At 45.9% G+C, this 27,552-nt stretch overlaps 1 long non-coding RNA gene and 1 pseudogene across 1 annotated transcript in view; both read left to right on the forward strand.

Annotated features, from left to right (window-relative positions):
* Positions 1 to 27,552, forward strand: part of LOC138356369 (uncharacterized) — a 420,379-nt gene that overhangs the window by 151,539 nt on the left and 241,288 nt on the right. The window lies entirely within an intron of this gene.
* The window catches only part of LOC123773759 (zinc finger and BTB domain-containing protein 49-like), a 93,235-nt pseudogene continuing 79,242 nt past the window's right edge, over positions 13,560 to 27,552 (forward strand).

The raw sequence follows: 27,552 nt of genomic DNA on the forward strand, positions 1-27,552 counted from the left end.
TACTGTGTATCTCAAGCTACTGTGTATCTCAAGCTACTGTGTATCTCAAGCTACTGTGTACCTCAAGCTACTGTGTATCTCAAGCTACTGTGTATCTCAAGCTACTGTGTATCTCAAGCTACTGTGTATCTCAAGCTACTGTGTACCTCAAGCTACTGTGTACCTCAAGCTACTGTGTACCTCAAGCTACTGTGTACCTCAAGCTACTGTGTACCTCAAGCTACTGTGTATCTCAAGCTACTGTGTACCTCAAGCTACTGTGTACCTCAAGCTACTCTGTACCTCAAGCTACTGTGTACCTCAAGCTACTGTGTACCTTAAGCTACTGTGTACCTCAAGCTACTGTGTACCTCAAGCTACTGTGTACCTCAAGCTACTGTGTACCTCATGCTACTGTGTACCTCAAGCTACTGTGTACCTCAAGCTACTGTGTACCTCAAGCTACTGTGTATCTCAAGCTACTGTGTACCTCAAGCTACTGTGTACCTCAAGCTACTGTGTACCTCAAGCTACTGTGTACCTCAAGCTACTGTGTACCTCAAGCTACTGTGTACCTCAACGTACTGTGTCATTTTCCACCCAACTGTTATTATTGTAAAAGTCATTGCAGAGGTCCGTGAATCACAGAGACAAGTTGGGCAGTAGTTGGAGTGGTCTCAGGACCTCGGAGTGGTGTTTGCGACATCGTGGCGGGAAAATGCAACAACACCATTTAGCGCCACCGACCCCAAGCGAGGTCATTCAGGGTCACCCAGGAATGGGACAGTCTTGGCTCGCTTTCCCTTCAGGCACTATTCTCCTGAACGACGTCTCGCCTCCCCTTCCTTACTTATATACATACATATATATTATTTCGGTTTACGGGCTATTCATGCCCGTGCCACCTTATGGGTGGCTTAATCTTTATCAATCATCAGTTATTTTGGTTAACCTTGCCAGAGCTGTTTCTCACCATACCTAGAGGGTTAAGCAACCGATATAGTGTCATTGTATCTCTTCAGACCACATTCACAGCACCATTGTATCTCTTCAGACCACATTCACAGCACCGCTCCTGTGCCAGGTAAGTCCACTACGGGCTCATCATAGCCCAGGCTACTTGTCCCGCTCCTCTACCAGATAAGTTACGGGCTCACCATAGCCCGTGCTACTTGGAACTAGTTCCGAGTAGCTGAATCTATAACAACAACAAGAATCCTCAGACCAAGATAGACCTTGATTCAAAATGCTCTAATGACGAGAAATTTGAGAACATATTAAGATTAGATTAATTGAAGAACTGATGACAGGGTTTTAAATGTACATCTTTTTTTTTACAAAGGTGATAGTGAAAGTCACGCATTTGGTAGTGTTAATGTTTGGTGAATAATGTCGGTGGTTTTCCGTTTCTTATGGTTATTGCGTGTCCCTGAGCCAAGAGCAGGCAGCTCTTGGCTGCCTGCTCTCTTAATATGACCATATTTACACCAACCATTCTCCATCGTATGTCTATTCACCATTACCACCCACTCTTTCACAATCTTTATCAACCTTCCCACCATCACCTGTTGGCCTAGTAGAGGACCGGGCCGCGGGGACGCTAAGCCCTGAAATCATGGTAAGGTAACCGAAAGGTAATCGCCTACATCTTTACACCCCAACCATATCAAGACACCTCGCGGGTACCCGTTCTCGCACTTGCTTATAGTCAATATTGGCTTATTTAATAAGTGCATATGTGACATACTAATTAATTGTAAATATTTTAGTTTACCTTGAAAAGCTTCATAGAAAACACCGACCTCACCTAACCTTCTTAGTATATTAAGATAAGCAGCTTATTGCTTCTTATTTACAATTATTTCTTAACTTATCAACGGTATAGGTTAATAATTGTAATTACGAAGCAATAAGATGCTTATCTTAACATACTAAGAAGGTTAGGTGAGGTCGGTGTTTTCTATGAAGCTTTTCAAGGTAAACTAAAATATTTACAATTAATTAGTATGTCATATATGCACTTATTAAATAAGCCAATATTGACTATAAGCAAGTGCGAGAACGGGTTGACTACCCACAAGTGTTTCAGCCCCCCCCCCCCCCCCCCCGAGCAATACACACACTAGAAAATGAAGGGACTACGACGACGTTTCGGTCCGTCCTGGACCATTTTCAAGTCGATTGTGAGAACATTCACAATCGACTTGAAAATGGTCCAGGACGGGCCGAAACGTCGTCGTCCCTTCACTTTCTAGTGTGTGGTGTGGTCAACATACTTCAGCCACGTTATTGTGACTCCTCGCCTGCATGTCTCCGTGTATCTGAACACCATACTATGCCCGCCTGCATGTCTCCGTGTATCTCAACACCATACTATGCCCGCCTGCATGTCTCCGTGTATCTGAACACCATACTATGCCCGCATTAAATCCTGTTGACTGATGGAAAGCGTCGATGAAGTTGTTTTCTTCTAGCATGTTTGAAGAGAAAGGAGCGTCGTGATGCGTGTGAATGAAGGCGCAAGGAAGCGTACAGGGCGCCAACTTTCACACGAACTGACGGACGCGACGGGTGGGTGGTGGGTGGGGGAGGATGTGCTGATGTTGATGGAGGAGTCCTGGTGATGTTGGGGGTCCAGTTGATGGGGGTGGGGCGGAGCTTTCTATGCTGGAAGGTAGTGAGGGGGAGACTGGGGGAGGGAGGAGGAAATACGCTGAATACCTTCCAGTGGTCACATGCTACAGTCACGACCATTTCACAATAAGTTTTTTTTTTTTTTTGATATATATACAAGAGTTGTTGACCAGACCACACACTAGAAATTGAAGGGACGACGACGTTTCGGTCCGTCCTGGACCATTCTCAAGTCGATTGTGATACAAGAGTTGTTACATTCTTGTAGAGCCACTAGTACGCGTAGCGTTTCGGGCAGGTCCCTGGAATACGATCCCCGCCGCGAAGAATCGTTGTTACAACCAAGTACACATTTTACTGTTGCGTTAAACAGAGGCTACAGTTAAGGAATTGCGTTCAGTAAATCCTCCCCGGCCAGGATACGAACCCATGACATAGCGCTCGCGGAACGCCAGTGGATTGCTTCGTACCCCCCAAGCACCAGTACTCTACAGGTACTCGTCTCACTCTACCAAGCATGACCTGGTCGTAGTTTACCTTAAAATAAACTGTATACAGACAACTGAAACGTTTCCAGTGTATCCTGGGTGATGTTGAACAGGAAACTGTACCATGCCCGCGGGGTAATATGTAAATAAGAATGTTTTCACTTAGCAAGAGCTCGGTGGAGCTCGACGACGCTCTAGTGAATAAAGTAATCCCAAAGTTGCAGGTACCTCATACCAACGGGTCTGAATGGTCTGATAACTGGCCATTCGGTGATGAAGTGTGGGAGATCATGTCCCACATATTACATATATGCACTAAACGAGGCCTATGATTCCCTATATTAAACCTAGGATTGCTTATTTAGCACTAGAGTGCCTGGATAGAACATAAGAACAAAGGCAACTGCAGAAGGCCTATTGGCCCATACGAGGCAGCTCCTATTTATAACCACCCAATCCCACTCATATACTTGTCCAACCCGCGCTTGAAACAATCGAGGGATCCCACCTCCAGCACGTTACGCGGTAATTGGTTCCACAAATCAACAACCCTGTTACTGAACCAGTATTTACCCAAGTCTTTCCTAAATCTAAACTTATCCAATTTATACCCATTGTTTCGTGTTCTGTCTTGTGTTGATACTTTTAATACCCTATTAATATCCCCTTTGTTATGTCCATTCACCCACTTGTAAACCTCTATCATGTCACCCCTAACTCCGATGTGTACTATCATTTGTGGAGGATGGGCTGAGATGATCTGTCTGGAGCCTGTTACCCACTCATGTCCACAAAATTGGTACGGGCCAGTTAAATACCTACCCCGCCAGTCCCTGCCCCTACCCCGCCAGTCCCTGCCCCTACCCCGCCAGTCCCTGCCCCTACCCCGCCAGTCCCTGCTTCTACCCCGCCAGTCTCTGCCCCTACCCCACCAGTCTCTGCCCCTACCCCGCCAGTCCCTGCTCCTACCCCGCCAGTCCCTGCCCCTACCCCGCCAGTCCCTGCTCCTACCCCGCCAGTCCCTGCTCCTACCCCACTAGTCCCTGCTCCTACCCCGCCAGTCCCTGCTCCTACCCCGCCAGTCCCTGCCCCTACCCCGCCAGTCCCTGCCCCTACCCCGCCAGTCCCTGCTCCTACCCCGCCAGTCCCTGCTCCTACCCCACCAGTCCCTGCTCCTACCCCGCCAGTCCCTGCTCCTACCCCGCCAGTCCCTGCTCCTACCCCGCCAGTCCCTGCTCCTACCCCGCCAGTCCCTGCTCCTACCCCGCCAGTCCCTGCTCCTACCCCGCCTGTCCCTGCTCCTACCCCGCCAGTCCCTGTTCCTACCCCGCCAGTCCCTGCTCCTACCCCGCCAGTCCCTGCTCCTACCCCGCCAGTCCCTGCTCCTACCCCACCAGTCCCTGCTCCTACCCCGCCAGCCCGGGACATCCTTTTACCAATTATTACTTATTATTTTTTCTTAATTTAAGATTCAGGAATTTAAGTGTAGAAATATTTCTATACTACTATAAGTACCAGATTTACTAATCATTGATTGTTTCAACACAGTTACATTTCTGAATATACTGATTGTTCCGCCACAGGAATCATTCAGTGATTGTTTGCTTTTAAAAATCATAAGATAAGTTTGGTTACCGAGAATGACATCAAAATATATGGTGGTGGAAATCAGCTGAGAGTGGCAGGTGAAGGTGTCAGGGCTAATGTGTAGGCCTGGTTGATGACCGGGCCGCGGGGACACTAAAGCCCCGAAATCATCTGAAGATAACCTAACCCCCGGGGTCATTAATATGTAGTGGCGGTGCACCACAGTGGAGGATATCAACAGTGCCTGATTCACGAAGCAGTTACGCAAGCACTTACGAACATGTACATCTTTTCTCAATTTTGGCGGCTTTGTTTACAATTATTAAACAGTTAATGAGCTCCGAAGTTTTCATACTTGTAAACTGTTTAATAAATGGAAACAAAGTCGTCAAAGATTCAGGAAAGATGTACACCTTCGTAAGTACTTGCGTAAATGCTTCGTGAATCTGGACCTCGGGACACTTTAGAATGGTCCGGCGCTACCGGTAGCCTAGTGCTGCCCTCAATTGTTGTTAAAGATTCGCTACTTGGAACAAAAAATTCCAAGTAGCACAGGCTATGGCGAGCCCGTTGTGGATGATATATTGCCCTCAATGACGTTAGAGTAATTGTTAGAATATCTGTGGTTCACTATTGGAGTAGTTAGCTACATTCTTCGTAAGCAGGAATTAGATTATGAAAACACATTGTCTCGTTCAGTTGGTTGGGATGGTTCTTGAAACCACAAATTTAAAACTTAAAGAAACACACACACACACAGGCTTACAACTCGTATAAGTATGTGTATGTGTAAGATAAGTGTGGAGGTACTTAAATATTTTACTTAAAATGTGGTAAATGTGTTGGAGAGAGCCCGTGGCGACCACGGTGGTGTGCTGGGAGGTGTGGGGAGGTGTGGGATGGTGTGCTGGGAGGTGTGGGAGCCATAAAACACATCTGTTAAACAGCGCCGCGGACGAAATGAGAGACCTATATCTGGAGCTGGCATAAATTTACATATATATATATATCTAGGCAAAAGTTGGCCTTAACAGACACACAACTTGTGGGAGAGGAACTGCGAGTGTTAGGGTCATGGTCTCTTACCACAGTCGTGATTGTTGAACCCGGTGGTGGCAGCACCCGGTGGTGGCAGCACCCGGTGGTGGCAGCACCCGGTGGTGGCAGCACCCGGTGGTACGTGGCAGCACCCGGTGGTGGCAGCACCCGGTGGTGGCAGCACCCGGTGGTGGCAGCACCCGGTGGAGGCAGCACCCGGTGGAGGCAGCACCCGGTGGTGGCAGCACCCGGTGGTGGCAGCACCCGGTGGAGGCAGCACCCGGTGGTGGCAGCACCCGGTGGTGGCAGCACCCGGTGGTGGCAGCACCCGGTGGTGGCAGCACCCGGTGGTGGCAGCACCCGGTGGAGGCAGCACCCGGTGGTGGCAGCACCCGGTGGAGGCAGCACTCGGTGGTGGCAGCACCCGGTGGTGGCAGCACCCGGTGGTGGCAGCACCCGGTGGTGGCAGCACCCGGTGGTGGCAGCACCCGGTGGTGGCAGCACCCGGTGGAGGCAGCACCCGGTGGTGGCAGCACCCGGTGGAGGCAGCACCCGGTGGTGGCAGCACCCGGTGGAGGCAGCACCCGGTGGAGGCAGCACCCGGTGGTGGCAGCACCCGGTGGTGGCAGCACCCGGTGGAGGCAGCACCCGGTGGTGGCAGCACCCGGTGGAGGCAGCACCCGGTGGTGGCAGCACCCGGTGGTGGCAGCACCCGGTGGTGGCAGCACCCGGTGGTGGCAGCACCCGGTGGTGGCAGCACCCGGTGGTGGCAGCACCTGGTGGGGGCAGCACCCGGTGGAGGTAGAGTGATAAAGCTCACTAACATTAACAAAACAATACAACAATTACAGAAAATGGAATATGAGAAGAAGTGTCAGTTTGGGTGGGGGAAATTCCTGGCGAATTCCTTCCGGGAACCTCTTAGCTGAAGGCGTTAGTTCGGGTATTCCCCACGACCTTCAACCCCTGGCCTTGACCCACAGTCCCACACACCGCACCCCTCGGCCTCCCCACTACCACAACCCTGCCTTAACCACAACCCTCCCCACCTCACAACCCTATCATAACCACAAGCCTCCCCACCACCACAAACCTCCCCCACCACAACATACGTCCCCACCACCTTAACGCGTCATTTGCTCTTACGAGGAAAATTAATTAATCACCTAAAAGAAGCCTTGATGATTAAGTGCGTAAAAGTGGTCCAGCGACCAGATATTAACTATTTATGTGATAAATAATGATGGACTGGTGTGGATTATCATCAATGATGTATGTAATATGGTACACGTGGAATGTCTATGAGTGATATATACCAATAACAACTTTATTTCAAGTGCATTCTGGTCGTAATGAATCCTGACTCATCAAAGGATGAGTAATTATTTGCGTACGTGCAGTTTAAGGACGGTGTGTGTGTGGTGACTGATGATAACTCAGGGTGTGGGCATTGTCTTGATTGTTTTGTATTTAGTGTTTTGTATTAACACATATTGGTGCATTTGCATTAGTGCAGCTGTCCCAGACTATGTGAAGGGGGAGCACAGTGTGTGTCAAAAAGCTAGCTACGTGGTGCTAAAAATCCCCATCATACAGGATGGTTAGTCGGAAGGGGGAATAGAAATAGCCTAATCTACTCTATCCCTTTGAGATGTATTTCTTTCTTGTCTCTATAAACATACTTGAACTTGATGGTTAGTCTCACAAAGGCATGTGATTAATAGTTTTCACTGGCCAATTTTGGGCGCAATATGAGGATATCATGAACACAGGAGTGAATAAGATAGCAGTGATACTAAAAGTCCCCATCTCGCAGGTGATGGGGACTTTTAGTGTCACTGGTAGACTGTCTTGTAGTTAGTTGCTTACTTACCACCCATGAGAGTGGTACAGCTTGAGGGACACGCTGCCTCTGGAGTGCTGATCAGGTTAGGCTACATTGGAGACGCACATCATTTTGAAAATGGAAATCAGAGCGGCGCGTGGCCTTCTGATATTCAAGTTGTGTAATTTTTTTTTATTATTATTATTTTCTACCACAGACGTGGCCACATATTTACAATGCTAATCAGCATATATACATTTTCTTCTGTCCTCCATGGACAGGGTGAGAGATGTGTTAAACATATAGTTCAAGGATTTTTTGAACAATCATCCACAGACGGTGATTGTAGTGCCTTTAAAATGCTAGGCTAAGCTACATACGTAAAATACATAGATACACAGATTTATGTATGCTACATAAAGTGTTTGAAGTGTCATTAATGTGCATTTACAAAGGTGAAATGTAATTCTGATCAGCTGCCACAAGTTATGTAGTACCGGTGTTACCTTGTGGGAGTATGAAGGTGGCCAGACGGTGCCATGTACTCTCTATATACCATTAAGTGACATGGGAAACCATGATTGTTTTTTTATTTAAATTCTGGTGAGTCAGTAATGGATATTTAGCCGCTGCCTGACTCCGCTGGTTGTGTCATTATGAAACGCTGTTATCTTGAGATCTTCTTGAGATGATTTCGGGGCTTTAGTGTCACCGCGGCCCGGTCCTCGACCAGGCCTCCACCCCCAGGAAGCAGCCCGTGACAGCTGACTAACACCCAGGTACCTATTTTACTGCTACGTAACAGGGGCATAGGGTGAAAGAAACTCTGCCCATTGCTTCTCGCCGACGCCCGGGATCGAACCCGGGACCACAGGATCACAAGCCAGCGTGCTGTCCGCTCGGCCGACCGACTCCCTGGCCAATAACTGTCAGATAAAATACTAAGGTTATTACTGAGTCAATGCAAAATGCAACTTGTTGTTGTTGTTGTTTAAGATTCGCTACTTGGAACAAAAAGTTCCAAGCAGCACGGGCTATGGTGAGCCCGTATTGGACTCGTGAAATGCAACTGATAATGAGGTAACACTAATATGTAGAGTGAACTGAAATGTGAGTATCCAGGCAGGCGGGGTGAGGACGGGTTACATGAGGCGCGAGTGCCAGTGCCAGCCCTAGTGCCACCTGGGGACTGGCACCCCGGTATCAGTGCTTAATAATAATAATCATAAAAAATAACAAAATTAGTTGTGAAACAGAATATCAGAACAGATACATAAACGACTGAGTGCGTACCAGTAGGGGCCCCCTGGCGTCCTAGCTTCGAATTATCTAAGGTTCGAAACTTATCAAAGTTTGAAACTTATGAGTTTCTTTCACCCTGTTACCTAGCAGTAAATAGGTGTCTGGGAGTTAGACAGCTGATACGGAGCTGCTTCCTGGGTGTGTGTGTGTGTGTGTGCGTGGGGAAAAAATAGTTAGTAATTAGTTACAGTTGCTTGATTGACAGTTGAGAGGCGGGCCGAAAGAGCAGAGCTCAACCCCCGCAAGCACAACTAGGTGAACACACACACACACACACACACACAATGAGTTGTCAGACCAAATTGTGATTAATTTGTTCATTCACGCTGTCACTAACATGTATAACATTTCGGCCAATATCGTGACAAGTCTAACTTTGTTAAACACAGCAGATGTGTATGTATACAGCTGGCCCTGGACCATATGAAGAGCTACGTAGAGTGTGTGTGTGTCAAGAACAACCTTATAAACATCTACGATGCTTTACGGCCAAGGACAAAGATGGTGTCTATAGAAAAGTTAAGACAGGTGGCAGGAGGCTTTGAGAGTAGCACCTAGATTTACCATGGAGTGGCGGGAACGGTCAGTCTGTGTCAGTCTAACGGTGCTGCCGTTGTTCCTGTTAGGCCAGGTGGGCGTGCATGGGGGGTGGGTGCTAGGTGGGCGTGTGTGTGGGAGGGGGAAGGTGGTGGCTGGTGGGCGTGCGGACGGGGGGCGCCAGGCGGGCGTGCTGGCTGGCGGACGGCAACCAAGCACTCTACCGCAATCCGTGGTGGTAGTTCTTGCAGTAATTGTGGTAATGAGAGCCAAGGCTCTTAATAACACCAAGAACTCGAGCTGTGCAGCACCTGAGGGCGGCGAGCTCAAGAGAATATGAACCTTTTATGTCCATCCGCTATGTTATTATTGTGATAACAATATGCAACTTTATTTCCTGTACAGGGATCATAAACGCTTGGCACGAACACCACCACATAACCTGCCACATGGAACACACGACCACCACCACATAACCTGCCACATGGAACACACGACCACCACCACATAACCTGCCACATGGATGGAACACACGACCACCACCACATAACCTGCCACATGGAACACACGACCACCACCACATAACCTGCCACATGGAACACACGACCACCACCACATAACCTGCCACATGGAACACACGACCACCACCACATAACCTGCCACATGGATGGAACACACGACCACCACCACATAACCTGCCACATGGAACACACGACCACCACTACATAACCTGCCACATGGAACACACGACCACCACCACATAACCTGCCACATGGATGGAACACACGACCACCACCACATAACCTGCCACATGGAACACACGACCACCACCACATAACCTGCCACATGGAACACACGACCACCACCACATAACCTGCCACATGGAACACACGACCACCACCACATAACCTGCCACATGGATGGAACACACGACCACCACTACATAACCTGCCACATGGAACACACGACCACCACCACATAACCTGCCACATGGAACACACGACCACCACCACATAACCTGCCACATGGATGGAACACACGACCACCACCACATAACCTGCCACATGGAACACACGACCACCACCACATAACCTGCCACATGGAACACACGACCACCACTACATAACCTGCCACATGGAACACACGACCACCACCACATAACCTGCCTCATGGATGGAACACACGACCACCACCACATAACCTGCCACATGGATGGAACACACGACCACCACTACATAACCTGCCTCATGGATGGAACACACGACCACCACCACATAACCTGCCACATGGAACACACGACCACCACCACATAACCTGCCTCATGGATGGAACACACGACCACCACCACATAACCTGCCTCATGGATGGAACACACGACCACCACCACATAACCTGCCACATGGAACACACGACCACCACCACATAACCTGCCACATGGATGGAACACACGACCACCACTACATAACCTGCCTCATGGATGGAACACACGACCACCACCACATAACCTGCCACATGGAACACACGACCACCACCACATAACCTGCCACATGGAACACACGACCACCACCACATAACCTGCCACATGGAACACACGACCACCACCACATAACCTGCCACATGGATGGAACACACGACCACCACCACATAACCTGCCACATGGATGGAACACACGACCACCACCACATAACCTGCCACATGGAACACACGACCACCACCACATAACCTGCCACATGGATGGAACACACGACCACCACCACATAACCTGCCACATGGATGGAACACACGACCACCACCACATAACCATATATATATATATATATATATATATATATATATATATATATATATATATATATATATATATATATATAATATATATATATATATATATATATATATATATAATATATATATATATATATATATATATATATATATATATATATATATTATATATATATATATAAAAGGGGGGTGGTAGGAGAAGCGAACATTCTTACGTATTCAGAGTTAAATGGCAAGTTTTTCCCTGAATGCTCTGTGTTCCCTTCTCTGAGGATGTGGGTCCCTATAATTGCACCAGTGGTGGTACCCCCCCCCATATATATATATATATATATATATATATATATATATATATATATATATATATATATATATATATATATTTTCTCACATATATATCATCAATAATTTATATTTTTCAGGTGCCCGGGACGGTTTGTCCCTCCCACCACTCCTCTTCTTTTTCCATCTCCCCACGTGTCCCCCCCTCACACTTCCCTTTTCCCTCCTCCCCCGTCTTTTCTCCCTACTCTTCCCCCTCTCCCCTCCAACCTCGAACAAATAGACATTTCCATTTAAATATAAAGTAAATCCTGAAAATGCACGGGGTAAACGGTGGGAATATCGCCAATACTCTACGGACACTACATCACCGATTTAAAGATAATTACACAGGGGGGGGGGGGGGTTACAGGCAATATTTCTTAAGGCATTTAACGTAGGCCTACCCCGACCAGCCTCGTACCCCAGACAAATTTGCCTCTGGTAGCCTCACCCACTACAAAGTTGGGTGAGGCTAGCTACAAGCGTCTGGTCTCCAGACAGTCCTCTTCCGTATGATTATTGTGGCACGTTATTTTGGTTTGCATTTTGATGTTTTAGATTCAGCTACTCGGGACAAAAAATTCCAAGCAGCACGGGCTATGGTGAGCCCGTTGTGGACTTACCTGGCACAGGAGCGGGTCTGTAACTTAAAACTCTTGGTTTGCATTTTGTGTTGTTTTATGAGGTGATGTGTTATGAGGTGAGGTGTTAGACTTAATATAAGAGGTGAGGTTACCTTGAGGTGCTTCCGGGGCTTAGCGTCCCCGCGGCCCGGTCGTCGACCAGGCCTCCTGGTTGCCGACTTAAGTGTGGTGTTAGACTTAATATAAGAGGTGAGGTGTTATGCTGTGAGGCAAAGTTCTATAAGATGAGAAAATGTTTGGCAGAGTGCTGACGATTTAAATGCGAGCACAACACGTAGTATATCCTTTCATGACCAAAGATCACATTCACTCCCAAAAAAACTCTACCACTTACGGGCTACTCATGCCCGTGCCACCTCTTGGGTGGCTTAATCTTCATCAATCAATGTGCAGAGTGCGACCTTCCGACCCAGGTGGGTGCACGCCCTTTGGTAACATAATCCACCGAATTGCAAATGATCATCTACCGAGAAAGTGGGATAGACTTCCGTCAATCATCAATCATTGTCAGTCATGTTTTACTTTTGTAGTTAGGCTATATTTTATTTTCACTGTATAAACACTACACTAAGGGAAGAAATAAGGTATATTTTGTAGTATATTTAGTAGAATACCATGTCTAAGGTCGAGTATATATCAGTAAAGGTGCCCGAGGCATCATATATAAATAACATGTGTAGGTTCTGTTCATCGTTAATTCATTTTGTAACTTCATTTTTCAACAAAAAAGGTTCTAATTCAAAATAAAAGTATTGTGTATGCTTAATGTAAAGTTAAGTTATGACAGCGTACAGAAAACAATTCATTTTGAGCGTCAAAACGTGTTAAAAACACACACAACAGATGTGTAGACGTGCACAGACATTACATAACGCTTGGCATCTGGCCAATATAGATTCACTATCATAAATAAGACTCGAGTGTATGACACACTGCAAGATATGAGTCAGAGAGGCGCAGATGTTGCCTGGCCGGCCGTGAACAATACCAGGCGCAGGGATCTCTAACATACGCAGGAAAGATCGATATTGTGGGGGAAATATAGACCAAGCTGCCTCACATGTCAGCCTCTCACACTCATCACGCCAGCTCACATTTACTCACATCTTCAGCCAAATGAATACTTGTTTATATAATAATGCTGGATGTGATAGAGTTCCAGAGAGTATTATCATAATAGTTCAAGTTATTAGTCTATTTATATTCAAATCTTATCCATAGAAGATGCAGCGAGAAAGGTATCCAGCTGAAGCTTACAGATGGTGATATATGAAGATAGTTAATGATAATACTACCTGTTAATATACATAACCGTTTTGAATATTCATATATATCTTTGATACTGGCAGGTGATGAATATCTATCTATGTAGATAGTGTTTGTGATAGAGAGGAATGTTTGTAGTGAGAAGAGGCAGTGGTAGAGGTATGAATGAGCGCGTGGTGGCGACGCCTGGCATCGCTGCCTCGCTCCGCCCCCCTCGCCTGGCGATTGGCTGCTGATTGTTGTGTTTTATACCATGGCAGACATGGCGTTGTAAACACACTCAAGCTTTACCATTTACCAATTTTCTGGTTTTGTACAGTAGTTTTGTAAGGTAAGTGTACACTGGGTGGTAGCGGAATGTGTATGGATAGCCTGTGCATGTTTTCCAGCAGCCATACGGAGGAAAAAGTAAAAGTTAAGGGTGGGAAAGCTGGACCAAGGCCGCCCGCTTGTGAGCTGGACTTTCGCTGGCAGTGTGGTTGAGGTGGTGGTGATACAGTTGTAGTGGCTCTGTGCGTGGCTGTGGTACTAGTGCGCTCTGCTCCACACACACACACTTAACACTTAACTTACCAGTGAGCAACAATATGTACATACGTACCACTACTCAGGTATCTCCTCCGCCTGTATAGTTCTTTTCCCAGTGATGGTGCTATTTCTTACCCCCTTGAACGCACAATCTCTCGTATTATTTCACGTTTGGTGAGGATCATTGGACGACACCAAGAGCTGAACTTCCTGGACAGTAGTGTGTGTGTGTGTGTGTATAATGAAGTGACCATTGTGAAACAGTGTGGATACTAAGTGTGTGGTGACCAAGCCCTGAGAACATTACTCTCTCATGAATGTGCGCTGAGATTTGTGATCGTCCCGGCCAAGTCGCGCGTGTGTCTTAGTGACAAGTGCTAAGCTATAATGGTGCAAAGTGTCGACATGCCCCTATTTTATTATAATAGGTATGTATAACATCCATTGTTTTCATCTTTGTCCGGTGGATAGTGTGAGGCTTCAAGTGCCGTGTACATGGTAGTGTTGGGAGTCCAGCCTTAACCTCTCGTGGAAATGATGACTCAAGTCTGTCCTTCCCTCAAGTTGTTAGTTAAATTATTTTACGAATATTTTAATGATATATATATATATATATATATATATATATATATATATATATATATATATATATATATATATATATATATATATATAAATCATGAAAATTAACACGTGATGAGAAATGTGACAGTGTCAAACCACGGAGGAAGAATTGAAACAGGAATTTCCTTAAGTACTTTCGTATATTAATACATCTTCAGAAGGAATGGAAGGAATACATTCCTTCTGAAGACGTATTAATATACGAAAGTACTTAAGTAAATTCCTGTTTCAATTCCTCCTCCGTGGTCTGACACTGCCATATATATATATATATATTATATATATATGTATATATATATATATATATATATTATATATATATATGTATATATATATATATATATATATATTATATATATATATTCGTGCGTGCGCGTGAGTGCGGTTAAAAGCATGTTTTTCAGTGTTTCCATGTAGCCTCTCTCCTTACCCTTATATTCTCCAGGCCGTGTTGCGTCGTATCTATTTCCCAAGTGATCATTTAAGTTTTTCTCATTCCCGCTCTCTGTTCTGGAGAACATGTTGATAATCTGTGCGGCTCCCGCCTCTTGTGAAGTGCCGCATCCAGCTGCAACCATCCAGTCCGTCTTGCTCTCAGATACTTCCATCTGTTTATATCCTATTTCGAATCTCCATACGACTTGTGGAATTCCTACTGGAGGGTTTCAAAATAGGCAGCCAGTGTTGTTAGAAGGATAGTGATCATTCTATCAAGTGTGCCTTTTAACTGCACGTTTGGTAACATTCGCTCACCTCGTCGGCTCCAGCATCATGCTCACACGCCGCTTTGAACCAGAACCAAGTGTTTGTCTTAATCCCTCCCTCTCTCTCCACCTCCCACCCCGCCCGCAAGAAACACGGTATAAAATAATAATTCATTTCACATCATAAACAAATTGTTTTTGTCTAGTACATTAGTACGTATTGGAGCACATACTCATCATGTGGGCGCAGGAGGAAAAGTTACCGAGGTACATAATGTATTCAGGAACTAAATCTCAGTATTCTTTAAGCTAAATAATTTAAGATTTCCGCTTGTTATCACATCTTAACTTATGTGCGCGTCTCAGTGATGCAAAATAATGAGAGCCGAACACCGTGATTCGTGCCATGGTGTTAGTATCTTATCTTGAGAGGATTTCGGGGCTTAGCGCCCCCGCGGCCCGGTCCTCGTCCAGGCCTCCTTTTTTGTTACACATCCCCAGGAAGCAGCCCGTAGCAGCTGTCTAACTCCCAGGTACCTATTTACTGCTAGGTAACAGGAGTATCAGGGTGAAAAAAACATTTTGCCCATTTGTCTCTGCCTCCACCGGGGATCGAACCCAGAACCTCAGCACTACGAATCTGAAGCGCTGCCCACTCAGCTGTCAGGCCCCTGTCAGGCCCCTCTGACAGTTGAGTGTCACTAAGTGATTACTTAGTGACTGAGTGATTCTGAGTTAGATTCCTTCTTTTGATAATTAATTATATTCGTGTGAAAGAGGCGTAGAGAAGTACGTCAATTATTGTACAGATGTTTTCTCGTATGTTGAAGAGTGATATTCTTGCGAAATACGAGTTGTGAAAACCTTAGAATTCAGAGGTTGCTCAAATCCCATGGAAACTTGTCCAAAACCTGTCTATGGACGGATGTGTTGTAGTTTTTGCTGTTAGTAGTGGGTTGAGTGTGTGTGTGTGTGTGTGTGTGTGTGTGTGTGTGTGTGTGTGTGTGTGTGTGTGTGTGTGTGTGTGTGTGTGTGTGTGTGTGTGTTTTGTATATAATAAGATAATAAGAGAAAAGGGGTGGCAGAGGAAAATAAGACTCGCGTCCTTAAAAGAAAAGACACAGCTAGTGAGTAGTACACAGCTAGCAGAGCTAGTGATAGTGTTATATACTCTCTATAGTGTTATATATATATATATATATATATATATATATATAATTGCGGGACTGGGGTAGTGCTGTTCTCGTTGTGTATTTCATTGTATAACTTGAACTAGGCAAACGTTCGTATTGTGCGTGTGTGTTCAGCATTGTAGAATTACACTATTCTTGTTCGTTTGGAATGTGTATATCATTGTTGGACTAGGCTAATTGTATTCGTATTGTATTGGCTTTTGATATGAGTTTAATTGTATTATGTTAGTAAGTGTAAGTAATACATCGTAGTGTTAGCGTGATACATCTAAGACAGCATCATGTGCTTCATACTTATTATAGCAGTGGAATTTTGGTGATGTATTCTATAGCACTGCAGTAGTATAGCGTGATGCTGTATATATATATCTGTAGTAGTAACGTGTTGACTTGTGGTATATCTATAGCTAGTAGTATTATTAGTGTGTTATACATATATTATTTAATATTAGTGATCCCAAGCGTATATATCTAGATAGTGTTCGTGTAAGCGTAAGAATAGTGAGGCACTAATATATATAGAGGAGTGTGGTATATTTACGACCGTATAGTGAACAGGATCTTCTTAAGGTTATCTTAAGATGATTTCGGGGCTTTAGTGTCCCCGCGGCCCGGTCCTCGACCAGGCCTCCACCCCCAGGAAGCAGCCCGTGACAGCTGACTAACTCCCAGGTACCTATTTTACTGCTAGGTAACAGGGGCATAGGGTGAAAGAAACTCTGCCCATTGTTTCTCGCCGGCGCCCGGGATCGATCCTGGGACCACAGGATCACAAGTCCAGTGTGCTGTCCGCTCGGCCGACCGGCTCCCTTGGTTATAGGGAGTAAAGGATGGTTAGGTTAGGTTATAAAGTAAATAATAAATTAACTAAACTAAAATAGTAGTATAATGTTAGTTTATGAAAGAATAGTATAGTTAAACAGGATAGCTAGGGGATGGTATAAAATAGGATAGCGAGGAAATGGTATAAAACAGGATAGTGAAGGGAATGTTATAATTAAACTGTGGATATAACTCTGTTGCTATATGATGTTTATTATGGTAGTGTACTCTTGTATATCTATAACAGTACAGAATGACATAATAACTGGCAGCATAGTTGTTGTTGTTGTTGTTGTTTAAGATTCGCTACTTGGAACAAAAAGTTCCAAGTAGCACGGGCTATGGCGAGCCCGTGGCAGCATAGTGTAGTAACTATGATAGTGCAGTGTGATGTAATAACTTACAGCATAGAGCATAGTGGTGGGTGAGCATGATACTCTTAGCTGGAGGGTAGTTTATATTCTCGTGAGACTGTTGTATGTACTGTTGTATACTGTGATGGTTGAATGTATCCTACTGTTGTATTGTATGAGAGTTGAATGTAGCCTTCTGCTGTATTGTATGGGAGTTGAATGTATCCTACTGTTGTATTGTATGAGAGTTGAATGTAGCCTTCTGCTGTATTGTATGGGAGTTGAATGTATCCTACTGCTGTATGAGAGTTGAATGTAGCCTACTGTTGTATTGTATGAGTTGAATGTAGCCTACTGCTGTATTGTATGAGAGTTGAATGTAGCCTACTGCTGTATTGTATGAGAGTTGAATGTAGCCTTCTGCTGTATTGTATGAGAGTTGAATGTATCCTACTGCTGTATTGTATGAGAATGTAGCCTACTGCTGTATTGTATGAGAGTTGAATGTAGCCTACTGCTGTATTGTATGAGAGTTGAATGTATCCTACTGCTGTATTGTATGAGAGTTGAATGTATCCTACTGCTGTATTGTATGAGAATGTAGCCTACTGCTGTATTGTATGAGAGTTGAATGTAGCCTACTGCTGTATTGTATGAGAGTTGAATGTATCCTACTGCTGTATTGTATGAGAGTTGAATGTATCCTACTGCTGTATTGTATGAGAGTTGAATGTAGCCTACTGCTGTATTGTATGAGAGTTGAATGTAGCCTACTGCTGTATTGTATGAGAGTTGAATGTATCCTACTGCTGTATTGTATGAGAATGTAGCCTACTGCTGTATTGTATGAGAGTTGAATGTAGCCTACTGCTGTATTGTATGAGAGTTGAATGTATCCTACTGCTGTATTGTATGAGAGTTGAATGTATCCTACTGCTGTATTGTATGAGAGTTGAATGTAGCCTACTGTTGTATTGTATGAGAGTTGAATGTAGCCTACTGCTGTATTGTATGAGAGTTGAATGTAGCCTACTGCTGTATTGTATGAGAGTTGAATGTATCCTACTGCTGTATTGTATGAGAGTTGAATGTATCCTACTGCTGTATTGTATGAGAGTTGAATGTAGCCTACTGTTGTATTGTATGAGAGTTGAATGTAGCCTACTGCTGTATTGTATGAGAGTTGAATGTATCCTACTGCTGTATTGTATGAGAGTTGAATGTATCCTACTGCTGTATTGTATGAGAGTTGAATGTATCCTACTGCTGTATGAGAGTTGAATGTAGCCTACTGTTGTATTGTATGAGAGTTGAATGTAGCCTACTGCTGTATTGTATGAGAGTTGAATGTATCCTACTGCTGTATTGTATGAGAGTTGAATGTAGCCTACTGTTGTATTGTATGAGAGTTGAATGTAGCCTACTGCTGTATTGTATGAGAGTTGAATGTAGCCTACTGCTGTATTGTATGAGAGTTGAATGTAGCCTACTGCTGTATTGTATGAGAGTTGAATGTATCCTACTGCTGTATTGTATGAGAATGTAGCCTACTGCTGTATTGTATGAGAGTTGAATGTAGCCTACTGCTGTATTGTATGAGAGTTGAATGTATCCTACTGCTGTATTGTATGAGAATGTAGCCTACTGCTGTATTGTATGAGAGTTGAATGTAGCCTACTGCTGTATTGTATGAGAGTTGAATGTATCCTACTGCTGTATTGTATGAGAATGTAGCCTACTGTTGTGTAGTATGAGAGTTGTCTACATTATTGCATAGGCTTGCCTAACTACTATGTCTATGTTGTGTGTGATAAATAACCAAGGATAGACAGCACGTAGTGTGTGTGTGTGTGTGTGTGTGTGTGTGTGTGTGTGTGTGTGTGTGTGTGTGTGTGTGTGTGTGTGTGTGTGTGTGTGTGTGTACTGGCCTAGATGTGCTTGCATGGATGAGCTAGGCTTCTAGTCTCACCTTCCGAACGTTCTTAGGTTTATGCAATGACTCATTTCTCACGCTTTTATCATGTTTATATTTAAAACTTTAAATCGAATTAGCTTCGAGGACATTTACGTCTAACCTGTTCCACTTATTGACAGCTCTGACGCTGACAAATCCCTTTCTGATATCTCTGCGACTCATTTGCGTCTCAAGTTCCCATCTATGACCCCTCGTTCAGCTGTTACTAGCTTTTAACAATGCTGCTTTGACTACCTTATCAATTCCCCCCATATATATATTTATATATTTATTTTTTCCAATCTTATATATTATCATATCTCCCCTTTCTCTCCTGTACTATCTATGTTTTCCTTTCCTGTACTCAGTTGTGGTCACCTAGTTGTGCTTGCGGGGGATGAGCTTTGGTTCTTTGGTCCCGCCTTTCAACTGTCACTCAACTGCTGTGTGTGTGTGTGTGTGTGTGTGTGTGTGTGTGTGTGTGTGTGTGTGTGTGTGTGTGTGTGTGTGTGTCCTCGCCTAATTATACTCATCTAATTGTGCTTGCGGGGGATGAGCTTCGGCTCTTTGGTCCCGCCTCTCAACTGTCAGTCAGCTTGTCTTCAGATTCCTGAGCCTATTGAGCTCTTATCATATCCACATTTGAAACTGTGTATGGAGTCAGCCTCCACCACATCACTGCCTAGTACATTCCTTTTACTAACTACTCTTATACTGAAAAGGTTCTTTCTAATGTCTCTGTGGCTCATTTTGGTACTCAGTTTCCACCCGTGTCCCCTTGTTCGAGTACCACCCGTGTTAAATAATGGAATTATCTACCTTGTATTGTAGAATAGAATTATCTACCTTGTGTTGTAGTCTAGAATAACTACCAGAACAACATGTAGCATGGTATAACTACGGTGTTGGTTGGTATAACTTTGTCAGTGTTGTGTGGTATACTTATAACAGTGTTGTGTGGTATAGTTATAACAGTGTGGGATAACTGTGACAGTGTAAGGTGGTATAATTATGACTGATATATATGATATACCTATCTGTGTAGCGTGTTAAATGTTGAACAGTTGGTAGATGACAAGAGGAAGACTGAGGCCAGATTCACGAAGCAGTTACGCAACCACTTACGAACCGGCCAGATTCACGAAGCAGTTACGCAAGCACTTTCGAACCTGTCCATCTTTTCTCAATCTTTGGCGGCTTTGTTTACAATTATTAAACAGTTAATGAGCTCCGAAGCACCAGGAGGCTGTTTATAACAATAACAACAGTTGATTGGCAAGTTTTCATGCATGTAAACTGTTTAATAAATGTAACCAAAGGCGTCAAAAATTGAAGAAAGATGTACACGTTCGTAAGTGCTTGCGTAACTGCTTCGTGAATCTAGCCCCAGGTTCGTAAGTATTTCCGTAACTGTTTCGTGAATCTAGCCCCAGGTTCGTAAGTATTTCCGTAACTGCTTCGTGAATCTGGATAAAGGTTCGTAAGTACTTGCGTAACTGCTTCGTGAATCTGGCCCCAGGTTCGTAAGTATTTGCGTAACTGCTTCGTGAATCTAGCCCCAGGTTCGTAAGTATTTCCGTAACTGCTTCGTGAATCTGGATAAAGGTTCGTAAGTACTTGCGTAACTGCTTCGTGAATCTGGCCCCAGGTTCGTAAGTATTTGCGTAACTGCTTCGTGAATCTAGCCCCCCCTGTGTGTGTGTTGTGGCAGACCTAACTGTTGTTGTTTCAGATTTAGCTACTCAGAACGAAGTGTCCATGTAGCACGGGCTATGGTGAACCCGTAAACTGACTCCATCACTGGGTATAATATATATACTGACCTCGGGGTGCTTGCGGGAGAGATGGGGGATTGAGCTTGGGCTCTTGGGTGAAGGATATGTGGCGTGAGTGAGCGTGTGGTGGCGTATACTTTCCCACCTCACCCGCTGGTGAGACGCAATGCGTCACGCTGCGTACTGCGTCTTGGTAACACACACACACACACACACATACACACACACACACATTAGGCAGTGATGTGGTGGAAGCTGACTCCATACAGTAGGCTCAGGAATCTGCACATCAGTTGATTGACAGTTGAGAGGCGGGACCAAAGAGCCAGAGCTCAACCCCCGCAAGCACAACTAGGTGAATACTATTAGGTGAGTACACACACACACACACACACACACACACACACACACACACACACACACACACACACACACACACACACAAAGGTGCCGAAAACATATAAGAACGTCCACTTTTGCAGTGTGGTAGACGGCCGTCAGTTGTTTGAAAGCGTTACATGACAAAGCGTGCGCCATCCTGTAACTACACTTAGGTAATTACACTTAGATAACTACACTTGTCTAACTACACTTAAGTAATTACGGTGTGATAATTAATCCGCTCCCCACCCACCTAACTACTGTGATACCAGCTACTAATTTATGGCCTTAACATAGGCAAAATGTAACTACTGTATATATTGGCTACTGTTCATCCCTGCCACACCTCCGTGTCTCTCTCTCACTTCCCCGCCTCCCTCTGTTCTTGCCCCCCCCTCCCTCTCCCTCCTCTCCCCTCCCCCTCATTCCCGTCTCGCCCTCCTCCACCTCCCTTTCTCCTTCCCTCCCCCTTCCATCTCTCTCTGGCCTTCCATTCTTCTCTTCCCCTTCGCATTGTTCCTTCCTATCCCAGCCCTCCCCCCCTTTCCCCCCTTCTTCCCTACTATTCTCCTTTTTTCTTCCCCTCTCTCCTTTCTCGCAGTGCTTCTCTGCACGCTGCTCCTCGGCTACCAGCGGTAGATCGCGCCGGAAGATATTGTGCGTGTTAATAGACCTGAGGAAATGTAGATGTTTATCTCTCAGAATGTTTGGTAATATGTTTATTGCTTGTGATGTGTGTCTATGTATGTATTAACACCATGTACTGAACGGGGTGAGAATAGCTTGAGCTACCTCATCCCTTTGTGTGTATTTTACCTCAAACTTATTTCAATTGATAGGCCTGATGGTCGTGGGGGTAGGGGGGGGGGGACGGCCACCCTGGACGTTATTGTAAATAAATATAAATATGTTTATTCAGGTAAGGTACATACATACATACAAGTGATGTTACATTAATGGATTGTTATATAGATAGAGCTAGTACATACAATACCTAAAGCCACTATTACGCAAAGCGTTTCGGGCAACAAAGCTGCGACATGTGCTTCTTGGGTGTTTGGGTTGCGGCACTTCAGCTGGTTGGTACCCGTGGGGGCACGTGGGGTATAGTGTGTGGTAGTGGTGGTGGTGGTGGGCACCTTGGGTGCTGTGAGTGTCCTTGTTGAACAAAGCTCAGGAGGAAGTTAGTATGGCTGTTCAAGGATACCGCTTGGGGGTTGCCAGTTACTCCCGTCATGGTGGTTTTCTGGAGTGTGTGTGTGTGTGTTGTGTGTGGTGGTGCGTCAGCTGACTCTCTGTGCCCGCCATCATCACTCATTCATCCATACGCCAGGCCACCAAAAACGTCGTCTTGCTTCATAAGCTGCGCATTAAGGGAGCCCTAATGCATGACAAGGTGTGTCTGCCCGCGGCGGCCTGGCACTTTTTGTGCTATTGCTCTCAAGGCTGTGGCGGGCTACAGTGCACCCTCTCTATAGTGACCTTTCATGCCCTGGCGCTACTTAACACCCAGGGGTCACTCTACCTCTGGCAGGGGAAGCTAGGCTAGCCGTAAGAACACGCATATTACCTTTCAAAAGAGTCGTCCTCAGTAGGAAGTGCGGCCCTCGGTGGTAGCATCCGGGTCCACAATGCTCAAGGTTGCTCCACGAATTATTATCTGCAGCGATGAACCTGCCCTGGATACCTAGCCTTACCAACACGACATGCATCACAAATAGAGAGCAAAGCTCTTCCTGTCCGACTTGAGAAAGCTCTCTTTGGTACAGAAGACAGAAGATGTACCTACCTGCAGTTTCCGAACCATCACTACACTCTTATATATCAATTGCTTTTGCAAGCGTAAACAGTTGATATTTAATCACTCAGGTTATCCCAATCATTTTACATGATTGCTCTATCCCTAGAACTCTGCTGAAGTGACAAGAATAAAGGAACGTCTCAAGCTTATTAATTTATCGATTCCACGTAGGCAATAAGGGCAGGAGTATATTGTGAAGGAAGCATTCTTGGACGGGGGAGCGTGACGCCATGCTATCTACCGCCAGCAATCAGGAAGTTCGTATCTCCCGGTGCCGCCACCACCGCAGCCACTGCCGCGTGCCGTCCGCAATCATGGCGTTCACGCGGCGTGGGTTCCATTCCTCCGTCCGTCATCGCTAGCGTCGCCGCCATAACCAAGTGCCTCTTCCTGCCACCAGAGACTTCCTGTCGGGGTCCTTGGTGGAGACGAGGAGCCTGCTGTATAGATAAGTGTACAGGCATATAGTGAGTAAGTGGGCGGCATGGTCAGCCGCGGCCGGAGGTCAGGGCCGCCGGCGAGGAACCCGTCTGTGTCCCTTGTGGCAGGCGGCTCCTCGCCACGCTTCCACCACCCACACTTCCTCTTAACGTTTTCCGGGTCCGGGTCTTGGGGCCGCCTTGTTGTAATGCTAATGGCGATGATCAGTTTGGTGAACCTGGCGTAATGGTGGTCACCTGGTGCTGGGGAAGAGGCCCTGCTGTCTCCACTCTTCCCCGCTCACATCTACACTGCTTCCTGAAGCTATGGTACCTAGGCTGAAACTAATAGATTTATTGACACGTATTGTTAAGGTTACTGGGTGTAAATATGGGAGAGCGGTAGATTGTTGCGTCATTATCGGTCACTTGACTACCGACCATACTGGCTCTGTACTCCTTACTGTCCTACCTTGAGGTTATCTTGAGGTGCTTCCGGGGCTTAGCGTCCCCGCGGCCCGGTCGTCGACCAGGCCTCCTGTACCGTAGAACAGTCTGTCTGTGGTCTGCACCACCTCGCTGGTGAAGACTTATGTCTCCAGACTGTAGTGCTGTGATCACCTCACCAGTAGCGAGATACAGTAGGTGAATACACTTGCGCCTGAGCACCTGTTAACCACTTGACAGGTCGGCCCAACAGTTATGTTGAACTCACCTTGTTGAGCTTGAGGGGATTGAGCTCTGGCTCTTTTTGCTCCCGCCTCTCAACTGTCAATCAACTGGCGTACAGATTCTGGAGCCTATTAGGCTCTATTAAGTCTATATTTGAAACTGTGTATGCAGTCAGTCTCCACCAAATCACTGCCTAATGCATTACACTTGTTAACTAATCTGGCACTGAAACAATTCTTTCTACTGTCTCTGTGGCTGCTTTGGGTACTGGTTTCCACCTCTGTCCCCTTGTTCGTGATCCACCCGTGCTAAATAGTTTGTCTTTGTCGACCCTGGAGGCCTGGTCGAGGACTGGGCCGTGGGGACGTTGAGCCCCGAAATCATCGCAAAAGTAACCCTGTCAATTCCCCTGAGAATTGTGTAGGTGGTTATTATGTCTCCCGTTACACTTCTGTCTACCAGGGACGTTATGCTTGGCTCCCGTAGCCTTTCCTCGTAGCTTATACCTCTCAGTTCTGGGACTAGCCCTGTGGCATACCTCTGAATCTTTTCTAACTTTGTCTTGTGTTTAAATAGGTTTGGACTCCAGGCTGGAGCTGTGTACCCCAAGATTGGTCAGACATAAGTGGTATACAGAGTCCTGAACGATTCCTTACTCAAGTTTGTAAAGGAAGTTCTTATGTTGGCCAATTAGCATATGTCGCTGATGATAACCGTGAAGTAATTAGTGTGTGTGTGAGAGAGCGCTTGAGTGAGAGCACATACCAGAACACCAACACCACACCTCCCGACACGCACACGCACGCACGCACACACACACACACACACACACACACACACACACACACACACACACACACACACACACACACACACACACACACATCATCTGGGAGAGGAAATTCTTCAGGAGTCAGAGAAGGAAAAAGACTTGGGGGTTGATATCACGCCAGACCTGTCTCCTGCAGCACATATCAAGCGGATAACATCAGCGGCATATGCCAGGCTGGCCAACATACGAACGGCATTCAGAAACTTGTGTAAAGAATCATTCAGAACTTTGTATACCACATATGTCAGGCCAATCCTGGAGTATGCAGCCCCAGCATGGAGTCCATATCTAGTCAAGGATAAGACTAAACTGGAAAAGGTTCAAAGGTTTGCCACCAGACTAGTACCCGAGCTGAGAGGTATGAGCTACGAGGAGAGACTACGGGAATTAAACCTCACTTCGCTGGAAGACAGAAGAGTTAGGGGGGACATGATCACCACATTCAAGATTCTGAAGGGGATTGATAGGGTAGATAAAGACAGTCTATTTAACACAAGGGGAACACGCACAAGGGGACACAGGTGGAAACTGAGTGCCCAAATGAGCCACAGAGATATTAGAAAGAACTTTTTTAGTGTCAGAGTGGTTGACAAATGGAATGCATTAGGGGGTGATGTGGTGGAGGCTCACTCCATACACAGTTTCAAGTGTAGATATGACAGAGCCCGATAGGCTCAGGAATCTGTACACCTGTTGATTGACGGTTGAGAGGCGGGACCAAAGAGCCAGAGCTCAACCCCCGCAAACACAACTAGGTGAGAACTAGGTGAGTACACACACACGCACACACACTCTCACTCCTCACCTCCTCACACTGCACTTCAAACAACACCTCTCTTGTCGCGCTGAAAAGTTTGGGAGTGTGGTAAGCTCAAAGCCCGCCTGCGTTTACTTCACTCGTCACTAGCAGAGTTACAATATGTTGTGGAGAAGGTTGTGGCTTTGTCGAGAGTTACTGGACACATTTATGGAGGTGTACTGAGGACCTGCCCCCCTGTCCTCAGGTCTACTGAGGACGAGGGGCAGGTCCATCTCTCCCCCTCCCTTCCCCTCCATGCGAGAGGTGTGCCTGGGGTGAGGGGAGGGTGGGTTGTGGGAGGGGGCGTCACCCCCGGGAGGCCGCCAGGCGGGCACGTGACCAAGGGAAAGGATCCTGGGCGAGGCGGGAGAGATGAGTCGGCTGGCGGAGTGAGGGAAGGGAAAGTGATTGTTCGCCGCTGCCTCGTATTTTGCCCAAGGAAAGAAAGAGGTGGGGGAGTGAGCGGAAGACTCATTGTTACAAAAAATGGTTAGGTTTGTGCCACGGGAAGTTGAAGTTAGTGAGCGGGCAGGGTCTAGGAGGTAGGGGGCTCCTGCAGGGTGATGGGGCCCCTAGCCTCGGGCACGGCTGGCACGCACCAACATCTTTTCAATTTGAGACGTCCTGCAGTGCGGAGAACTGGAGGGTTGAGTGCAGTGCTTCACAGTCGTTCGTGCGACGGTGACAGCCGCTTGGCGCGTTTGTCAGTGCTTGTGTATGGCGTCCGAGGGAGAAGGGTAGAGTAGCGTGTCGCGTGTTTACATTGCGGCACTTTCTGCTGTGGACCATCGTCATGTTCAACACCAGAATGATCTCCTTGTCACAAGCGGCGTCTTCCCACTCTCTCTATACTCGATATATCCTGAAGTTAGAATATTGTAGTGTTTAACCCACTGTGGAGACACTTATGTTATTGTGTTGAAGCTTCTGTATTTGAATACTAAAGTTTGACTTTTACCAAGTGTCTGACGAAGGTATGACAATACAGACTATTGCTTACAATATCATGGATATTGGGGCGGACAGAAACGTCATCTCCTTCATGTTTGGATGTGCGTCGGATACAACATTTATTGTTTGGAACGATTCGTATGCATAACGTATTTCTTTTTAGGTTTATAAGGTTAAATATTTGATTACATTGTTTTAGCTATGGGCGGAGTTTGTATTAGAGAGTTAGGAGCCATATTAAAGATGTTTATTAGGCAGCCTTTTTGAAACCTGTCAGGTTAAGTGAAAAAATACGTTCCAGTAATGTACGAGCCATGCCACGTGGGTTTGTTGTG

Source organism: Procambarus clarkii, chromosome 72, assembly GCF_040958095.1.
Source record: "Procambarus clarkii isolate CNS0578487 chromosome 72, FALCON_Pclarkii_2.0, whole genome shotgun sequence".
Lineage (NCBI taxonomy): Eukaryota > Metazoa > Arthropoda > Malacostraca > Decapoda > Cambaridae > Procambarus > Procambarus clarkii.